Source organism: Chionomys nivalis, chromosome 14 (assembly GCF_950005125.1).
Source record: "Chionomys nivalis chromosome 14, mChiNiv1.1, whole genome shotgun sequence".
Taxonomy (NCBI): domain Eukaryota; kingdom Metazoa; phylum Chordata; class Mammalia; order Rodentia; family Cricetidae; genus Chionomys; species Chionomys nivalis.
This window is the reverse complement of record NC_080099.1, coordinates 13,594,979-13,616,047: the sequence shown is the minus strand read 5'-3', so window position 1 is coordinate 13,616,047 and position 21,069 is coordinate 13,594,979.

Genomic DNA, 21,069 nt, shown 5'->3' with positions numbered 1-21,069 from the left:
CACAAGATGTTATTTAGGCAACCATTTATCATTAATGATTCTTCTTTCTAAGAAAATGCTGCCCAGATATAGGACATCAGGCCATTGGCTTGACTCAAAAACATGATGCCTACCTACAATCAAGAGAAAGAGACCCACTATTGTTTTAACCTGAAAATCAAATATTTATTAAATTTTTCACTCTTTCTTTCTAAGCCCTGTTGTGGGATTCCCCTCTTTATGCTGTGAATATGTTTTATTATCATTGGTTAATAAAGAAGCTGTTTTGGCCTATGACAGGGCATAGTAAAGCCAGGCGGAAAATCTGAACAGAGATATAGAGAGAGAGAGCAGGTGGAGTCAAAGAGACACCATGTAGCTGCTGAAAGAGAAAGATTCCAAAACCTTACCAGTAGGCCACAATTAATTGGTGATACACAAATTAATAGAGATGAGTTAGTTTAAGATGTAAGAGCTAGCTAGGAATACACCTAAACTATTGGCCAAACCGAGTAGTAATTAATATAGTTTCTGTGTGATTATTTGGGTCTGGTGGCCAGGAAACTAAAGTGCAGTCTTTGTTTACAAGCGAAGGGTCTCACGCTGTTTTTCTAGCCATTTCAACAGCTATCAAAGTATCTGAAAGCAGATCTTGGGTTTATCACTTGAGCTCAGTGTTAGAGGTCAAAAGAAAAAATGAAGATATGTCCCATGGGAGAATTCACTGTGAGCCCATCAAGAGATTAGAATGGATTTTTATTTGAACATTTTAAAAGGGCTCTGTTTTGGCTTTTCCTGGTTTCCTGTCTTGTAACGCTAACATCTCTTAGCTTTATATCTCTATCTAATCTCTGTCTAGGCACTAGTCAAAGGCTTCCTTTCCTCTCTATTTCTTGCTACCATATCAGTGAAATTACTGATGCATTTTTTAGTTCCCTTAGATAGGCCCACTAGAAGGTTACTGCAACTGCAAACCCAATGATCCAGTTCATCTCAAAGAAATCAGATAGATCAGTACTCCGCTTCTCTAAATAGCAGCTATGTTAACTATCTGGATGGGAAAAGAATGCTGAAAACACAAAATAGGAGATAGAAACTGGTTAAGCAAACTTACGGACTGAAGCAGCAGTTCGAAAACATTTTTTTCCTTGGTTGTTTGAGCAGAAATGTCAGAAGCAAAGGTGAACTGTGGGTGCATGTCTTTAATGCCATCAGTCTGGAGGCAGAGGCAGGTGGATCTCTGTGAGTTCAAGGCCAGCCTGGTCTACACAGTTAGTTCTAGGGCAGCCAATGTTACACAAAGAAAGCCTTTCTTGAAGAAAAAAAAAGGAAAAGAAAGGGAAAGGAAAGGAAAGGAAAGGAAAGGAAAGGAAAGGAAAGGAAAGGAAAGGAAAAGAGAAGAAAGAAAGAAAGAAAGAAAGAAAGAAAGAAAGAAAGAAAGAAAGACAGACAGACAGACAGACAGAAAGAAAGAAAGAAAGAAAGAAAGAAAGAAAGAAAGAAAAAGAAAAGCTAGAAGGGATCTCTGGCTTCTCTGGCTTCTTCTCCCCTCCTAAATGAGTGCCCCTGCCTGGAGATATTACGTGAGGGTATAAAAATGAGCTGCAGTCCAGACATTAACCCCTTCTGGTGAATACTGTTGGAACCTGATCTCTAGACATTCATGGTAAGAAAGAGGTTATACTTCCTTGTAGAGGGCACAAAGTCTTCATGCTCACTGATGAGTACTAAGGATACCCAGACTGTCAAACACACAGGGTTGACTCTTCAACAGATGAGCTGTATACCTGTTTTCCACCCAGAATGCTGGGAGAGGGTGTAGTTAATAACCTGGTGACCTATGCTATCCATAGGGCCAGGCCCCACCTGAGTCCCCCAGACCATTATGTTTATCCAAGACTCTTCCTCCCTAGATCTTTATCTTGAGCACTGATTCTCTGTCAATAGTATCCATCCTTAGGAGAGATGTCACATGTACTTTGTAGGTGAGTGACCTCTGCGATGACCTAGACCACACCAGATCCTCCCTTAGGGCCTTAAGCTGTAGAGCCCCTTCTTATGGAAGAGACTGCTTGGTCTTTGCAGAAGAGTTTTGATGTAGTCATATATCAAGCTTTATTATGAGAACTGTTACCTGGAAACTTTTTTCTGAAATTGTACTGTACTTAAACATGCCTAGAACAAACTGACCTGTGTCTGACTCTGGAAGTTTGAACTAACACCAGCTATTAAGTCATGTTGAACCAGATTCCTTCTTGCCTCATCCAGACTGTTACCCTGCCAACCATGGCATTTTCAGGGACCCCACATTTATTCCACATTTTAAACCATAACCTAAATGATTTTAGGGTTATGTTTTCAGAAAGGAAAAGGTTATGTAGGATTTTAAAGGCCCATTAAGAGAAAGTTATTACCTTCTAGCAAAAAGAACAGAATTTACTTCTGGGTTGAGACATGCCTGAGATCCTTAAAAGCTATGCAGTTACATTTGACCAAAGGATCACCCTCTAGGAAGGCAGATTCCTTCTAAATCCCTGCTAAAAAAAGATAGGGGATATACTTAGCCCTTTAAGGAAATAATAGAATTTTCCTTCTTAGAATACCCAACCCCTACCACAATCCCTGTGGGCCACCGTATAGTGCTATTGCGTCTGTCCACATTTTTTGAATGTTTATCTAGTCTTTTTTAAAATTGAAAATAGATATTTTTCATATACTATATTCTGATTATATAATTAAAAAGTCGTTAAGGTGAGGAAAGAAAAATCACAGACAAAGCACTATAAGACAATAATATCCCAAAATACCATTGGAATTGTTTTGTGTTGGCCATCTACTACTGGGTAAGTGGCCTGCCCTTACACAGGGTTACTATACTCAGTGATACTCCATTGGAGAAAACTAATTTTTTTCTTCTGAGTGGTTAGGAGATAGTAATAAGAGACAGCTTCTGAGTTAAGAATTTGGAGCTTATGTCCAATTCCCCGCTCAGTAATGGACCCCCATTTAGTTTAGACCTTTACAGAGTTAGTTCCAGGACAGGCTCCAAAGCCACAGAGAAACCCTGTCTCGAAAAACCAAAAAAAAAAATAAAATAAAATAAAAATAAATAAATAAAAATAAATAAATAAATAAAAATAATAATAAGAATCTGCTTCATATTTTTATGTTTGAGCATACATATATATATTATATAGAGATGCATATTATATAATTTATATGTGGCTTTGGAGCCTGTCCTGGAACTAACTCTGTGGACCAGGCTGGTCTCGAACTCACAGAGATCCACCTGCCTCTGCCTCCCGAGTGCTGGGATTAAAGGCATGCACCGCCATCGCCCGGCTATGAAGCAGATTCTAAGTGGGGAGAAAAGGCCTAAAGAGACAGGGAAAGGAAAGAACAGAACAATGGAATATATGTGACCTGAATGGAGGGACTATTTGGAAGAAGAGGACCAATAAGAGGAAGGTTCAGGAAGGCAGTGAAGAGAAAGTTTTAGAATAACAAAAAAAAAATCTGTGAATGTCAAACGTATGAAATAATACATGCCAAAGTGGCTTCAGCTATAAAATGGTATGGAAATGTAAGGGAGAAAAAGCTGCTTTGGGATGGCAGCAGCTAAACATGCTTAATTGTTCTTCTTGTTACAGCTATGAGTCCTCCCCTCTCATAGTTGTCATATAAAGGCAATGGAAATTTCAAAATTCAAAGAGTATTTTAAGGTAATACGAACATTTTGAAGCGTCCTGAAAGATCAGAGGTGGCTATCAAAATTGAAATTCAGGATGGGCTGTGACCTTTCCAGAGCCATTGTATCTGTTTATGCCTTTTATTTCTGGTTGTTTATCATCATTGCTGATCTTGGCCTTTGAGAAGATATTGTTGCTCAGTAATAGGGTAACAACAAAGCAAAAACCAAAAAAACAAAATAAAATAAACAAACAAAGGGCTGAGAATTGGTAGTGCACGCCTTTAATCTCAGCACTCAGGAGGCAGAGGCAGGTGGATCTCTGTGAGTTTGAGGCCAGCCTGGTCTGCAAGAGCTAGTTCCAGGACAGGTTCCAAAGCTACAAAGAAGTCTTGCCTCGAAAAACCAAAATAAACAAACAAACAAAAAACTAAGACCTACAATTCTTTGCTGTGATGTTTTTGTTTTTTGTTTGTGTGTGCATATTTTTTTAGCCATTTGTTTCTCAATAACTCCTATTACAAAAAGAAAATGCAGCAAAGCAATTGTTTCTTTTTTGAAGCTTTCTGAAGTTTCAAGATGATCTCACTGATTTAAAGTGGGTTTGGAAAGATGGTTTGCTAGATTTGGTGAATTGAACTGACCTGGGTTCTGAGTTCTAACCCTTCCTGGGTGACCCAAATGAGACAGCTTGAATTCATTGAGTTTCAGCTTCCTCCTCTGTAAACCTACTGATACTGTAGGTTGGAGGGATGACTTGGCAGTTAAAAGCATTTCTTTCGGAGAACTGGAATTCATATCCCAGCACCCAAATGGGTAGTTCACAATGACCTGTAACGCTAGCTCCTGAGGGTTTGTTGCCCTCTTCTGGCCTCTGCAGGGACATGAGCATGCGTGTGCGTACATAAACACATCACATACACACACACACACACACAAACACACACACAAGTGCATGGCACTTGCAGATGAACACACACACAATAAGCTACAGTCCAGTCCAAACTCTGTAAACCTCTTCCTCAAGATAATTTTTATGAAGACAGTTAGAGAAATATATTGATTAAAGATTTGGAAATGGAGAGGGAGAAGACAGGGGAGGAAAGAGATGAATTAATATCAGAGAAACTAGAACCAGGGGAGGCCATGAGAGAGAAGCAACGGGAGTTGGTGGGGGGATTGAAACAAAGCTACACTGCACCCAAAAGATGACAAATGAGCATGCATCTTCCCTATGACTATATACAGTTTTCTGGACTCTATCATAATTATTCTAAACTTGGCGGATGCTAAATGAGTTTAACATGACCGATACATTCTTCATCATTCCCTGAGCTTATATTCCGTCAAAGATCTTGGGAAATGTTATTGACTGAAATAGAAAAAGTAGTAAATATTTAGGCTTCTGGATTTGAAGAAATATTAAATATCTCTCAGATCAATCAGCAAACATACTGCCAGGCATTGATACACTTGCATGTATATCCTTCAAATTGGGCTGGGCTCCTTAAGGGAAAACTTTGATTTTGTGTTCTTGGTACCTGATATACATAAAATTCCTTCAAAGATTTCTTGAAATAAGTAAGTCTGCAAGAGCATGGGACTCAGAATGGAAAAAAAAAAAAAAGAGAAGTTTAAAAATAGACCTCCATCTTCCAGGAATCAATATGCCAGAGTTGGAAAGGGCATATTTCCTCGGGATGGCTGTGTGCAGAAGAATTCTCACTGGGTGCTGCTACCCCCTAATATTGACGAGCAGGGACTAAGGCTCCCAAAGGGAACAGGTGTGAAGAAAGCTCGGCACATACCTTCCTGAACTGCCACAGAAGGCACCTGACACACTTGAAAAGCTTTTTGATGAAACCACTGCATTTTTCAGAGGCAGATGTTAGAACCTAGAAAGAGTCTAGTGTTTCCCACGGCCACACAGTAAATTTAGACTTAAGAATCTCTGACTTGGAGTTTTTATGAGTCTGGCTATTCTGTGGAGACTTTTCTCTGCTCAGGAAAGCTCCAGCTATTAATGCATACGTATAGCTCAGCTCTCTTTGCTCCTCAGAAGAATCGCTATGCAGGATTTGATAGTGCATTCACTTTCTTCCTCTTAGCAAAGTCATCTTTATCTTCAATCCAGCTGTAGGAACAATGGGAAACCTATTGTGATATTGGTATTTTCAGTCTTAAGAAATAGAGCCGAGAAGTGACTACTGTTCTTACTTTAGAAATAGATATGTCTGAGCGGTGTGTTGTGTTATTTAGTTGTTACACATACACGAAAAGCAGGCTCTTGTCCTCTGGTCCCAGTCTGCCTTGCCCCAAATTGCTCATCTATTCTCACCCAGAAATCTTTGCTTTAGCTCTTTCTTTGGCTTATGGTCATCGTCCATAACTCCTATGTCACCTCTTCATACTCAGTCAAATGAAAATATTTTCACATTGCCATTAATCATAATTATTTTATATCACAAACTCCTAAAGTCTAACCCCTGCTTCTATTTCAGACTCTTAACTCGCATATTATTACAATCCCCTTCTAGAGGACAGACCACCTAAAACAGGATATACAGACATCAAAACACTGACTTTGTTTATCAAATAACACATTCTTTCTTAATTTTCTCTTTCTACATATTTAATATTCAAAATACTAGGTCAATTACAGTATGTTAATAGGGTCATCAGTAGAGAGTAATAACAAAATCCAACCCCAAAATAAGTTCACAAGAATTATTTACAAAATAAGAAAGTAATTTTCAAAGGAAGAATAAGGAAACCTACAGAGCCAGTATTTGGGGTTTTGATGTACAGCATTCTTCATGAGCCCAAATGACGAAAGAGGGAAATGTAAGATCATAGGAAAGCACGGGACAGGTGTGCACTCTGCAGCCACACCCTTCGGGAAGGACGGAAGCAGGAATTTTTGTTTTCAGTTCTATAAGGCAGTGCTTTAAAATGCTTTTATTCAGTATTTTATTCTCCTCTCTTTCTAACCAAGTCGGAAGGATGTCGGCGCATCACAGGAAAGTAGAGTGAAGATAAAGGTAACCACGCTGTTTTTACAATTCATGTCTTCACATCCAAAGAAGGAAGAAAAGAAGCACTTAGCACAGGAACAACTTTTACAATGACGTGGGTATTAGAGGAAAAGCAGCCATATCCAGAAATGATTCACACAGCTACCATAACTGCAAATGAGCAATAACTGCAAACCTTTCCCACCAGAAGAGGAGCCACTGATGTCTGTAAGGGTGATGACCAGGTAGGCGTGTTGGTAAAGCTGAACCAAACAGCAGCTGAGGAACTCAGCTGACCACACGCCCTGGAAGAAGGCATTACCACCCATACTGGATGGTGCTGTACAGCCAATGACTGTTGACCAAGCTCATATTATTTATGTCTGAGAATCCCCTAGGCACTAAAGTCAGACACAGAAGAGAAGGCAGTCTTTATTCTCTGGGTAAGGAGGAATCCAGTGTAAATTAAACCATTTGCAAACCAAATAAAAATGGTTCTAGCAAGAATCATAAACCAGTAGAAAAATGAATGCTGTCTTAATCTTGAGAATGAAAACTTCCCCGTGGCCTAAGATAATCGGGACAGAAAGTAATTTTATAAAATAAAAAAAAATAAAACAACTTGAGCAACTTGAATAATCCTACATTCCTACATGTCTGGGATCAGATGTGTGAAGGCACCACTGGAAGAACCTACAAGAGGTGGAGCAGACAGTCACAAGACTAGCTTAAAGGTAAGAGGACTGCTCATGATTGAACCCTAAATGGTACATTTCAAGACAGAAGTGGGGTGTTGAACCCTGGTCCAGAACAATATGTCCCCAAATTGTGTTAGTCAGGCCTGTCTCAACCATGCACCAAAACAACTGGAGCGCTGAGCCCCTGAGCCCCAGAGTCCCTGAGCCCCTAAGGCTAGTTCCTACCACCTCAGGAATAAACTAAACTCAGATGTAAGTCAGCCCTCTCTTCCCTTAGCTAGGGTTCAAAATGTTTCCCTAGATCCAGGAATTCAAGACTTCAGGGGTGTAGAATCGACACAGAGCAGAGGAAAACACCAAACTGGCACTTGAGAAGGCTCGGTGCTGAAATCGGAGCAGGCTTATCCAGAGCGCTTAGAAGGGACTCCTGAGTCCAGCCGTTCCCTCTCAACTCTTCTCAGCAATTCTAAATAGCTTTGAAAATGAGGTCTTTTTTTCCCCTTCCTTTTTCACAATTCAGAGGGGGAAGACACTCAACTCTGCTGCAGACTGGAAGATGAATATGCTTGCATTCCTTCCCATTCAACAATAACTCAGAGACAGCTAATGAGATTTTCTTTCCTTCCCTAAGCTCCCCTAAGCCATCTATTCTCCACCAGACAGGAGCTAGCTATGAAATTTTCCACCAATTTACAATTTTTCAAGCAGCTAAGAGAAGGCTGAAATAGCTTAGTAATGGGAGTTTCCATAAAACTTGTGATTACAGAATTTGTTACGCTGAACATCAGAATGGAGTGTTTGTTTAAACCAAACACCCATTGGCTCTCTGAAGACAAATACTGTATTCGATATCCTATTTCCCCCAAATGTACTGAGAGTCTTTTTGGACAATGATGGTTCGTCTGTCTTTATTTGGCTCACCAGCTGGGTTGGCTGCCCCAAGTAGCTTTCGCCTCACTTAGGACCCACAAGCAAAGACTGAGTATGTTATCACCTCTAGTTAAGCCAAGAGCTGACCAGACACAGCTAATCCATCCTCATAAGGCCTTCAAGGGGAGCAGCCATTTTGTCTACCAGAGACACCAAGAACAGGCCAAGGGCCAAACTGACCTAACCCCGGATGACCTTGAACACTTCAACTTTTCTCTGCTTTCGTTTTCACATCTGTAAAATCCATAAAGTCAAGAGACTCACTTATTCTGATTCCCAGGTTCTATAATTGCAAATAGGGAGGAAAAGTGGGTAAAATCACCCTCATGCTTAAGTCTTTAGAGAAAGTTGGCTTCACATAGTTTACTCCTGTATCAATTACTTTTCTATTGCTGTGATGAAACAACATGACCAAGGCAACTTAGAGAAGGAAGGGTTTATTTGGCCTTATGATTCCATGAGGATAAAACTCCATTACCATCTCACAGACAATATAGTCCCACGTCAGAGAGAATACATCCATGAAGTCATATCAAATGGACATGAGAGTTCATTAATTAATCTTTGTGATGTGCTTTGAACAGGACAAATGCTTACATAGTACTTAGATGAATTAATGCTAGAACAGTTTTCACTCCAAATAATAAAACCCCAAGATAAGAACATATTCCAAGTTTCAGAATCATGGGAAACAGTAGATACTGAGAAAAGGTGGGACAGACAGGGCGGGCGATTCTGTTTTGTTCAGTGGGGAAAACAGAAAAACCCAACCAAGAAATATGGGACCCACAGCAAAGCACACCAACGTGCAATGGCTTTGAAAGACAAAATGGGAAAAATTAGAATAAGGTGCCTGGGGCTGGAGGGATGACTGGGTGATAAGGCGAGCTTGTTTCCCTTCCAAAGGACTTGAGTTTCGTCCTCAGCACCCATGTGGGGTGGCTCACAGCTGCCTAAAGCTCCAACTCCAAGGGAGCCAGGAGTCTGTCAGTCTCCTCCAACATGTGCACACATATGACATTCTCTTGTACATACCACAAGTATATGTGTGCATCTGCATCAGAGAGAGAGAGAGAGAGAAGGGTGTGATAAGAGACTTGAAGCCTTGAAGCCTGCAGGTAAACTCCATCCAGAAGTCTCTGGAAACAAGCTCTTTCATGAAGGCCATGGAAAGAATAGCTTTTTGTCCAATTATCTGCAAATCTCTCCTACAAACAGCAATGTGTTCTCTAGACCAGCTGCCCTGGAACCAGCAGCAGGGAATGTCTGCAATGGGGTCATGAGAATCCCTGGAGGAAACCCAAGTCAGTAGGAAAATCCAGCCCCTAACAAACTCAGGCCGCTACCTTCTACAGGGAGATACCTCCACAGGGAGATAATGTTATCATTATCTTTGGCAACCAATTCTTACTGTTGTTTATTTTTGAGATTGTATTTTAATTACATTTCTCCCTTCCCTTTCTCCCTCCAAACCCTCCTGTGTACCTATCTCTGCTTACCTTCAAATCAATGGCCTCTTTTCTCATCTAGTTATTGCATGCATAAACATATTTGCATATGCATATATATTTCTTAGTATAACCTAGTAAGTCCATAAAATGTCACTTAGATGTACGTTTTCAGGGCTGGCTGTTTGGAAGTGGATAATGAATCAATGTGCTCTTCCTTGGGCAGCACCACCATTGCTTTTATTCACAGTAAAATATATATATTAAGCCTGAACAGAAGTGAGGCCTTTATCCGACCAATTCAAAACAAGAGCCATAAAATCCTGGCGTTCTTCCTGGATAGTTGGGGAAATGCCTGGGGATAGCTCTGTTCCTTAGTGTGTATTCCTTCTACATAGGATAAGACGCTAAATTCCTGTCACCTAAGCTTGATTTCTAACCAAGGCTCTCTCATTAAACCCACAGAGGAGAAGGAAGTGGCAGCTCACCCGGGCCATCTCTCAGAGCCATCTCTGCCCGTCTAGACCCTTCTTTTTGCAAACCAAGTTGTAAGTCTCAACTTACATAGTATTAGTGCATGGACAATAAAAAATTTCCAAGAAATTATTCACCTGGAGAATAGCTAATGTCTATTGATCGGTTGAACTTCTTCCATGATCATAAAAAGAGTCTGTGCAAACACATCAGAAGAAGGGTGGACTAGAAATTGTAGCAATCTACTGTCCCTTTTAGAGAACATATATTGGATCATTGCTCTCTGGAACACAAAAAGTAGACTATAGACCTTATCCACATTTTCTGGCCTTGTAGCTACAAACCTTGGTGAAGTTATTTAGCCATATAAGACAGGAGATTCTCATATACAAAGGAAAAATTATAACAATGTTGTCAACAAAAATTCCTGTAAAGAAGCTGGGTCTGCAAAGACAAATTAGCTGATTAGAACTTCGGTGCTGTAGGAGAGATTGAAATGTTGCAGGTCCAGGGGGCTAAGTATCTCAGTCCAGCTTTGGCCCCAAGAATTGCCATCCCTTACCCACCGCTGTGTCAGAACTAAATCCTCTGACTAATAGATAAAAAACTTTTTGGAATCTATTAACAGATCGGACCACTAGCTCCTACTTCCTCAAAAGCTAAGAACGTCATTAGGTAGCATTGGAGGCCTATGGAAAACTTCTTCTATCCTGGTATAACTACCTCTCTGATGTACCCACCATTGTATTTAACTTTGTTTTGATTTATGACATTCTTTGTTTTTTGAAATTATAAGACTCCATGTAACTGTTTTGATGTTGGAACATGGAATATAGGGCATCCAAAATCTGTGTTCCTGGGCCATGGTCACTCAGGTGAGAACTGTATTTTTGCATCCACAATATCTATCTTGGGGAATAACAGGTAGACAAAATTCTATACTAGTACGTGTCAGTTTTTGTTAGTATTTGAGTATTCTACTTTATGGCTTATTATTATATCTGCCATAGTTTGAATACAGCTTCCCTCCCCCTTCGTGTGTGTTATCAAGAAGAGGGACTAAGCTAAACATTCTAGAGGTGATCAGGGCTCTGTCCTTCTGAACACTGATGGCTAATCTCCAGAGTGAGTCTTCTATAAAACCCAGTTGGGCTAAACCTCTCTAGTACCCTGTCTTTTATGACATAGTGTCCTGCAGTGCCGGCAAAAAAAATAAGGCCATCACCTGATGCTGATCCTTGATCCTGGCACAAAACTGCGTGCTAAAATAGACGTCTTTTCTAAATAACTCACACAGCCTGCACAATTCAGTTACCAACAACAGAGAATAGAATAAAACAGCAGCGATATTAAGAAAAAAAAAGTTCAAACCTCCTTAACACATTTTTAATTTCTTATGCTCTCTTCCAATTTTATTCTTATATACATGCAAATATTAAATATCGCATCATAGATATGACTTTTTGCTACCTGTTGTAATCGAAACCATATATGCTATAAATGTTCTTGCACTTTTTCTTATGTCTCTAAAAGTATAATATGCTTAAAAATTCCATACTGATTAGTAAATTGACATAGCATAGGCTAATATCTCTCTAGGGGCTAGAAAGATAGTTTACTAGGTAAATTACTTGCTTTCAGATCATAAAGTCCAGAAATCTAGCCCAGCACATAAAAAAGCCAGGCACAGTGACATGTGCTACAATCCTAATGCTGAAAAAGAAAAGACAGGCAGATTCCTGAGGGTCCCTGGCCACCTGGTCAATTGGCAAGTCCTACATCCCAGTAGAAGAGCCTGTCTCCACGGAGCAAGGTATGTGATGAGGAACAACACCTGAGAATAACCACAGAAATGTGGTTCTAGCCCACATCTAGCCACAATTAGCCTAAAGACTCCATCAGAGGCACATCCATAGGCTTGCCTCCTTCGTAATTCGAAATCCTGTCAAACTGTCAGTCAGTGTTAGGCATCAGAGGAACCCTAAAAACAGATGAGATGAACAAGGTAAGATGCTGAGATCAATTTGCCACTCAGTGTTCTCAGTTATCCACAAACGGACATATGTGTGCATAAATGGGTAAAATACAAGCAAACATGTGGATCCACATACATGTGATATGCATACGCAATGCATAATGGCTTGTTCTGAAAAGTGCCAAGCCTGACATCTAGTGAGTTCAAAGCAAAAGTGTGTGAGCGCCCACACGGCTACCTGGCACACCTGACCCACCTGCATTGAGTCCACACCAGTGACACATCCCACCAGAGGGGGTGGGAAGGAGACAGGGGAACTCCCATAGCCACATGTTGAAGCAAAGTTTATAAGCAGGATGCAGATGAAGGAAAGTGGGTGTGGCAGCCTAGCTTCTCTATGGTTGAAAACCCTTCTGCTCAGCGTACCTCTTTACTCAAAGATCTTTAAGAAATTCTCACTGTCCTCTCAAGGGGGCAGAGGCCATACCAGTCAGTTTTAGTATCAACTTGACACCACTTGGGAAAAGGAAACTTGAATGGCAGAACTGTCTCAATTAGTTTGGTCTGTGCCCATGTTTGTGAAGGATCCTCTTGCTGTGGGAGAAACCAACTCACTGTGGGTGGCACCATCTCTGAGGATGTAGGCCTAGGCTGGATAAAAAAAAAAAAACCAGCTTGAGTGAGCCAGTAAAAAATTTTTCTCCACGCTTCCTGTTTTGGTTCCTGCTTGAGCTCCTGTATGATGAACTGTGATCCGGAAGTACAAACTAAGTAAACTTGCCTCCACGCTGTTGGCGCTGATCATCACAGCAACACAGACAACGCTGGGACAGGGACTGTTTCCTCCCGGAATGATGTCATCCAGACAGGATCTCTAGGTGAACAGTGACCATGAATACAGTAATGGCTGAAGGACAAGGGCTTGCCAGCTCTATAGGAGACCAGCCCCTGACCTGGTAGACATTCAGTAGGACAAACATCCAAGGCCAGGGTCCTCTGTGTTAGGGAGAAGTGACAAAGAAACAGTGCTCAGGCTACACGCCAAGACCCTCGCTGAAGTAGGAATCTGTTTCACAGGTTGTCGTTGACATAACTATGTGACAAATGGAGTGACTGTGGCACAAGGTCAGTGCAGCAACACCAAACCACAAAGACCGACAACCTGCAAGACCAGTTTTCAATTGTGCCTCATTTCTCTACCTCACTACACCTTATTTTACTTTTGAATGAAGCTAATCAATCACTTAGAGCCACTCATAAGGAAGATAGAGGCCCGGGGACATCAAATAAAGCAAAATGCACTTCAGATCATTAAGGAGTATTGGATAAACTCCTAACCTCTCTTCTCCTTAGTTTTCACATAGACGGGAGGAAATGCAAAGCTCCCTTGCCAGCTACATAGCGCCTCCTTAAAACATCCAAGTTAAGTTACTAACCATGTTTTCTAAAACTGGCATTTGGAGCCTAGGAACGCAATGCCTGGTTTCTATAATCACTTTAAAAATCTCCCAGCTCATACATATTAAGTAAATAGCATAGTAATAAAATTTGGGCTTTCATTGTTCTTTCCATGAAACCTCTAAATTAGTTTAGCAGCAATTGTGGACTCAGGAGTCAAGCTCTGGTCTCAATTACCGAAAGACAATACTCAAATACAAATGAATGATCTTCTGAAACCCAGTTTGACTCCAGAATACAACAGGCCAAAACATCGCCTCACCACAATAGTTATATCATATATGTGTGTATGTATGTATGATATATAATATACATGTATATATGTGATATATATATATATATATATATCATATGTGTATATGAATGAGAGAGACGAAGGAATTGCTCACAGGTTAAATTTTTCCAGAGAATGACTATAGCAAAACCACAAATTACTGATTTTATACTACAACTGATTTCAGTTTAATGGAGCTGTTCAAGTCGCAGCTCTAAGATCCCTGACCCATCCTCACGGACTGATGTGCTTAAACTAGTTACAAGTTACGGAGTCCCTGTTTCATGGGTTCAGTTTCTCTCAAATTATAAAATCATCGGGACAGTGTCTCAGTACATGATATACCCCATCAGTTGTGGGAACCAGGAGAAATCTTAGTCAATGAGACACAGATGGAAATCTGTCAGCAAAGGTTCTAGGAAACATTTCTACAGCTGGGCAAAAAGTGACATCGATTCTTCCTCTTTCCCCCAGCTTTCTTTCTTTCTCTTCGGTTCTGGCTTGGTGACAGGAGCGATGGCAGCTGATCTGGGATCAGGTAGAAAGGGCTGAGAGAACTAAAGAGACACGAGCCTCACCAGCACTGAGCCACCAGGCTAACGTCGGTGCTCACTCCTCAGCTTCTTGCTACATGAAGAACAAGCAGATCCTAACTTGTGTGTTGGGCAGATACATTATACTCAGTCAGATGAGATTCAGGCTGAAGAACCTGCATTTTGTTCCCTCCTCGTGACTTCAGCTCAGATGTTCCCTTAGAGCTCCATGGGAGAAATGCCCTCTATTACACGGGCTTTACTTACAGCTGTCCTTGGAGAGTGACAGCAGCCATCACTTCTCACCATCTCGTTTCTGAAGATGCTGACCATGAAAAATAGATCCTGCATAAATATACATGTGCACTTGCCAGAAAATGGCCTACGGCTACTTGAGAGAAAGTAGAAAAAGCACACACTCTCAGGGCAGAATAGCCATGGCACTTTCGTGGGAAAGCAACTACCGCCCACTTAGGAAACAGGGAGAGATGGGCAAAGCAGAGAAATGGCTGGACAGTAAAAACTCTGCCCGACCTCAACTATTTCCAAAATAGGCACCATGCCCAAGTTTAGTTGTTGATCGTTATAAAGTTAATGGAAAATATTCTAGTGCACCACTAGGTCCACATCTTCCTTCACCCCTTCTTGCTCCCGATGCACAGAGCTACTGACTGAAAGATTTCCTGGAGTCAGTTGACCATCTTGTACCTACCCCCCATTTCTCTCGATAGCTTCTGACAAGACACAGTGTAAGTATAACCCCTCTGTTGTCTGCTGAGCCTTCCAGATCCACAGCTTAGCAATAAATACGAGAAGCTCAGCTCTAGCTGCCCCATGACGGGACGGTCGGAAGACAGCAAGAACATTTTGTACTAGAAAGTCCCCACACCTTTATCCAAGCTTGGGCAGTTTTCCTCACTCAGAAATCATTGATGAATATTCTCCATGACTCTGATTTTAATTCACTTACCAATTTAAAAAATATTGATAATATATTACCATGTCAATGTGATAGAGTGCATGAAACTAGACTACACCCACCAATGAGTGAATGCACAAACTCTGAAGTGAAAAACCAGTAAGGGTCTTTTGTTTGTTTGTTTTGTTTTGTTTGACTCTATTTTGTTTAAAGCACTTGAAGTTGAGAGGGGAAAGAGATGGTGTGGGGTATAAGAGAAGTTGGAGGAGAGAGATTGGGGATGGGTTTGATCTAAATACTTTAGATGCTTGTATGAAATTCTCAAACAAGAAAAAGCTGTACTAATGTCTGTTTTCAGGTTCAGCATTGGACTATAGTTATGTAGGTGTGACCACTGAGCAAAATCATGATGAGACACATGGACCTTCTCAGTACTGCAAATTGCTACACGACTGGAATTGTTTCAAAATAAAATGTTTACGTGAGTAGCGCCAAAGCACCCTAGAAAAGGGCATTCTGGTTTTTTTAGTATGCCTTGATGTTAGCCATTTTACAATAAACTGAGCACCAATAACAAAGTTTGTTGCAATTATTACTTGCATCAATATCTGTCACCCTGTTTTTTCATTTGTCCTTGTATACTTGGATACATATACAAATATATATGTGTTCATATCTAATGTGTGTTGATACGTATGTGTGTGTTCAAACATGCAAAATTTAAAAGTATACACACACAATTTTAAATTTCACTGATTAGCTTTTAATTCAATGTCTGACCGGTTGTAACTTTGAATCTTGATTCTATCATCCAGAGAATTAAACATCTTCTCTTCAAGGCCCAGGGAACGCAGGTTCCTAAGGAGCCATTCATCAGAACTCTACCCGCAGACTCACTGAGTAATGGTCAAAGCCCTTTCATCTATATCATCATCTAAACTTATTTCTCTAGTCTTCCCACATCTGTTTTAAAACAGATGGATAAAGTCTTCAGAAAACTCTGTATACTTCCATAATCCATCAATATAGAAAAAAATGCTTCATCCAGAAACCATAAAAGAAATAACAATAAATTTGACTAACTCTTTTTAAGGCCAACATAACAAAGCAAAATCTCAACTGCAACATGAAGAGGACAAATCACAGACTGGAGAAGCATTTGTAATAGATGCTGGACAAAGAACAATTTAATTAGTAAACATCTTTCAAATCATTAATAAAAGATTAAACAATACAAAGCAAACAAAAATGAGATTTTAAAAATAAAAATAAAAAAGCTTTTGAGACCATACCTCACTGTTAATGATTACAAATCAAAAATACAAGTATGATTTATCCCCTCATTCATTCAGACAAGAATTGTTTTCAGAAATGTAAAGCCTGGAGATTACAACAACATAGGGGAAAGGCATCTTGGCTCCTGTGCAGCCGAAAGAACGTAGATGACAGCACTGGAGAGGGCTTTGGCAACATCGAAATGCATATACATTTTGATTAATCTGCTTGTCGAAATTTATCGTATGATATACTTGCGAACTACATTTGCTTCATCGTTTGTCACATCCTTCCTGTGACCACCCAGTGGACATAAATAACCCCAGTGTCTTAAGATGTTTATATAGTAAAAGGTGTGAAAAAGGTTCAGATCGTCATTAAAAATAATGAGACTGCTCTGGGGATACTAACATGGAAAGATCTCCAAGATACACACATTTATTTTTAAAAAGCAAGTATCCTGGCAGAGAGAGAGAATAATCCTGTTATGTGTAAATTTTCTCTTCTAGGAAAATATAAGAAATGTTAAAAAACACCATGACAGCAGGCAGAGGGAACTCAGTGGACTCACTGTGGGATCATCTTTGCTCTTCTTCAGTGTCTATGGCTAATCGCAGCCCTCCTGCCTCAGCCATCCATGACCTGGGAGGGCAGGCCTGGACCACCAAGAGTGACTCCCATCTTTGCCTTCCTCTTTATACTCGTCTGTGATCAAGCATGTGTGATTCTGTCTAATAGCAGCAATGAAACAATGCATAGCAGCAAAGTAGAGGAAGGGTCAGTTCACTTCCTCTTTTCAAACTTGGCCATCTACGACTGTCTATGTTCAGTCGGTGGGCCCTCTGGTTCTCAGCCTCCAGAATCAGACTAAATTTCACTACCAGATTTCCAGTTCTCTGCCTTGCAGAGACGTACTATGGGACTTCGCAGCCTCCATAACCACATGAGCCAATTCTCATAAATGTCCTCCACTTATGTGCACTGATATGCACTTCCTGTCGGCTCTGTGACACAGAGAGACAGAAGCATTGAAACCCCAGGAAGGGGACATCTGCCTAGCAAAAAAGAGGTAATAAAAATCAGTAAAAGTCACCCATTCCTCTCAGCGTATGTGACCCCAAGACCATAACAGCATCCCAGTCACCCATATCTTACGCTGATATGAGTTCAGCTGTATTGAATTCATGTGTCTTCAGAGTTTGGGGATCACTGCAAAAATGCTGCCTGAATGGTAGGAATTCTGTATAAGATCATTATTATTATCTAGACTTTCATTAAAACGAGATCAGAATGAGGGTGGATTAAAGGGTTAATAGCTATTACCTTCTCTCAAGAGAAAGAAACTAATTACATTTTCTTATACCACAACCGGCAGTAACACCAGCATCCTGGCGACCTCCTGTTGATGAGCAATCTCTTTTTAATTTACATTTAAAACATTAGGCAAAAAGCCTAATTCCAATTATGTTCTCTGACATCTCTCAATACTCATGATGAGAGTCAATGGATGTTAAAAATAATAATGATGATAACATCAATTATTCCTGAATACCAAACTCAGTGCAGGCCACACTACCATGCAGAACTGAGCTGCAAGCTCATACACATGTGCGCAGGCGTGCGTCTCTGAAATTCACAACCAGAAAGCCACTGTGAGCCATGAAGGTGAATTCTTGTGACTGTGTGTCTTCAGCACACCCCAGCAGCTCTCCAGGGAGGGCCGGTTGATCTATGTTCTGGGAGGATGTCCCGTCCGGGTCTCCTGCACTCCTCATAGTCAGCTCTGGGAGCAGGTATGAAAAGATCACAGCATGGTCACACCTGGGCTATCTCCTTTCCCAGGGCAATAGGAAGGGGGCTGCCACATGACAGAGAAAAGCTCCGTGCATCTTCTCTGTGAGGATGGCTATTTTCCAAGTGACAGTCTTTAACTCAGCAGCTCCCAGGATGGCTCAGAATGGTGATTCCTTGAAGAATGGAGCGACCGTTTGCAATGTCCCTCCTGTCCCTTGTCACAGTGTGAGAAGAAACTTCTGTTTCAGAGAAGCATCATGTCAGGGAGATGAAACTGGATGGTTTTGGAAAGATCACAGGAGCCTGTTCGGAACTCCCAACAAGGAGGATCTATCTCAGAACATCCCTTCCGGGCAGGTCCTAGGCAGTAGCCCTGCTGAGGACATTTCCTTGTCCACCTTCTCAGCAGTCTTAAACCCTCCAGGAAACAAGAGCACAGAGCAGTCAGGCTGGTGATCGTCAGCCAGACGATCAGAGTTCAGCTCTTTCCTCTTGGTTCACGAACTAGAACCTAACATTTTACATTTGTTTTCTGCATTTGTCATCCAGAGCCTGCCTGCCCTTCAGTGTTAGTTTGGAAGCCACGTTGAACCATGTTGTAAAGCAGGAGGGGTTACTGGGCTGTCTACAAGCTGATGCTGCCCACATCACAAGGTTGTTTTGGCTTCTAAGCGAGATACTGTAAAGTGAGATAAGTCTCAATGGGCACTAGAAATTTACCACTAGCTTGCCTCTCCTCAGGTCATATTCTAACTGTCCAGAATGTTCCTGTTTTACCTCTAGTATCTCCTTAAACAAACCCGTGTGCTCCCCGTTTCCAGGACCACATTATTACCTATTATTTTATTAACTATTCGTTGTCCCAGCTCCTGGAACAACAGACAATTCTCAGCCTGCAAGAACCATATATGTAGTAAATTACTGAATAGTCAATGTAGCTACTGTTGATCAGCCTGCAAAAGGAAAGAAGGCAGGAAGTATCACCCATTTCACACGTGCAAAGAATGAAGGGCCCTTGTTGGGAATGGGAGTTAGCTAACCCTGGGAGTCCAGAGAGAGACTGACAATTAGAGGAAGAGAGCCCCAGGCATCATCTAACTACAATTAGGAATTTGACCTGGGATCCAGATGAGAAAGAACTTTCTAGAGGCTAGAGAGAAGCAATTGCTTTCTAACCCAGGCTCTGGAAACAATGGGAGTTGGCTGTGACCACTTATCAAGGAGGGTGATTCCACTTCTGAAGGATCCATGGGAGAAGCAGAGGCTGCCTGACACTGTTCTGGGAAGATTCTGGAAGTGGATGGGAGCTGCAGGGGACCGTTCCTGGGTCCCTGATACAGAATGGTGTCTTATTGCAAAGCTAAAAATATTATGGACTCTCGTTTTTTTCTTCTAGACTCCAAATGCACACATATTCTCTTTTGTCTCTCTCCGTGTCTGTGTATGTATGTCTCTGGTCTCTGTCTCTCTGTCTCTCTCTCTCTTTCTCTCTCTCTCTCTCACACACACACAGGAGAAGCAGCTCTGAGAATATTTTTCTGTATCATTGTGAAGACAAAATACATACACTATTGCCTGGGAAATGAACAGTAAACCCGATATGGGCCTGCATGGAGAAACAGCAGGAGGCAGCCTGGCTTTAGAAAGACTGTCCAAGGAGACAAGTCCTTGGGAAAGCCTTGCCGGGAGGGTGTTGCCAAGGCCAGCTTCTACTGCCTGCCAAGGCAGTGCCACTCCCATGCTGGTGTTGCCAAGGAGCTGGAGAGAGCCTGCCATTAAAGACATTTGTCCAGACAGATAAGTGATTGTCAAGAAATTCTGGACACTGCTTCTCGGATGTGCCTGACTGGCTCCAGAGCTGTGATCACGGGACCAGTCTGCAGGGCCTTGCTACACTGCTAAAGCCAAGCAAAGTACCACTGCCCAACCCCCAGCTGGACTTGCCCTGGTTCTACATCAAGCCCTGTTACAAAGCCTCGAACTGTCTCGAGGACAAGCAGCTTTCGAGGCTAGGATGGATTCTAGTTATAGCTGCGTCCTCCCTGCTCCTGGCACTTCCTTCCTCCCAGGCAGGGAACACAGGGATTCTGTGTCTTACCTGTGTTGGTTTCTGCAGCTTAGGGTTTCCCTGCTTTTTAACTAAAGACAAAGCCACCTAAGATGTGTGTGTGTGTGTGTGTGTGTGTGTGTGTGTGTGTGTGTGTGTGTGTGTGAGAGAGAGAGAGAGAGAGAGAGAGAGAGAGAGAGAGAGAGAGAGAGTCAAGCCAGGCTACACTGTATGTGTGAATGTGTTGTGTGTCTGTGCCAGGCTGAACACCATGTCCTGCTCCACTATGTGTGTGCACGTATGCATGCATATTTGCATGTGTGTTTGGTACAGCCTTCTCAAAATTCTGCCTCAGAGGCATGGCCTAATGCCTCACTTTCCCAAAGTTATTTCTACCCTCTGATCAAAAACCTCTAGAAGCAAGTGCTATCTCCCCAGAATCTCTTCACAGCTGTACTGTGGGGCAGAGAATTCCCACCTGCAGTTAACCCATCTCCAGGACCTTGCATCTTGCCCTGGGCTTCTTCTATCAACCTATGCACATGTCCTAGGGACAGCTTTTC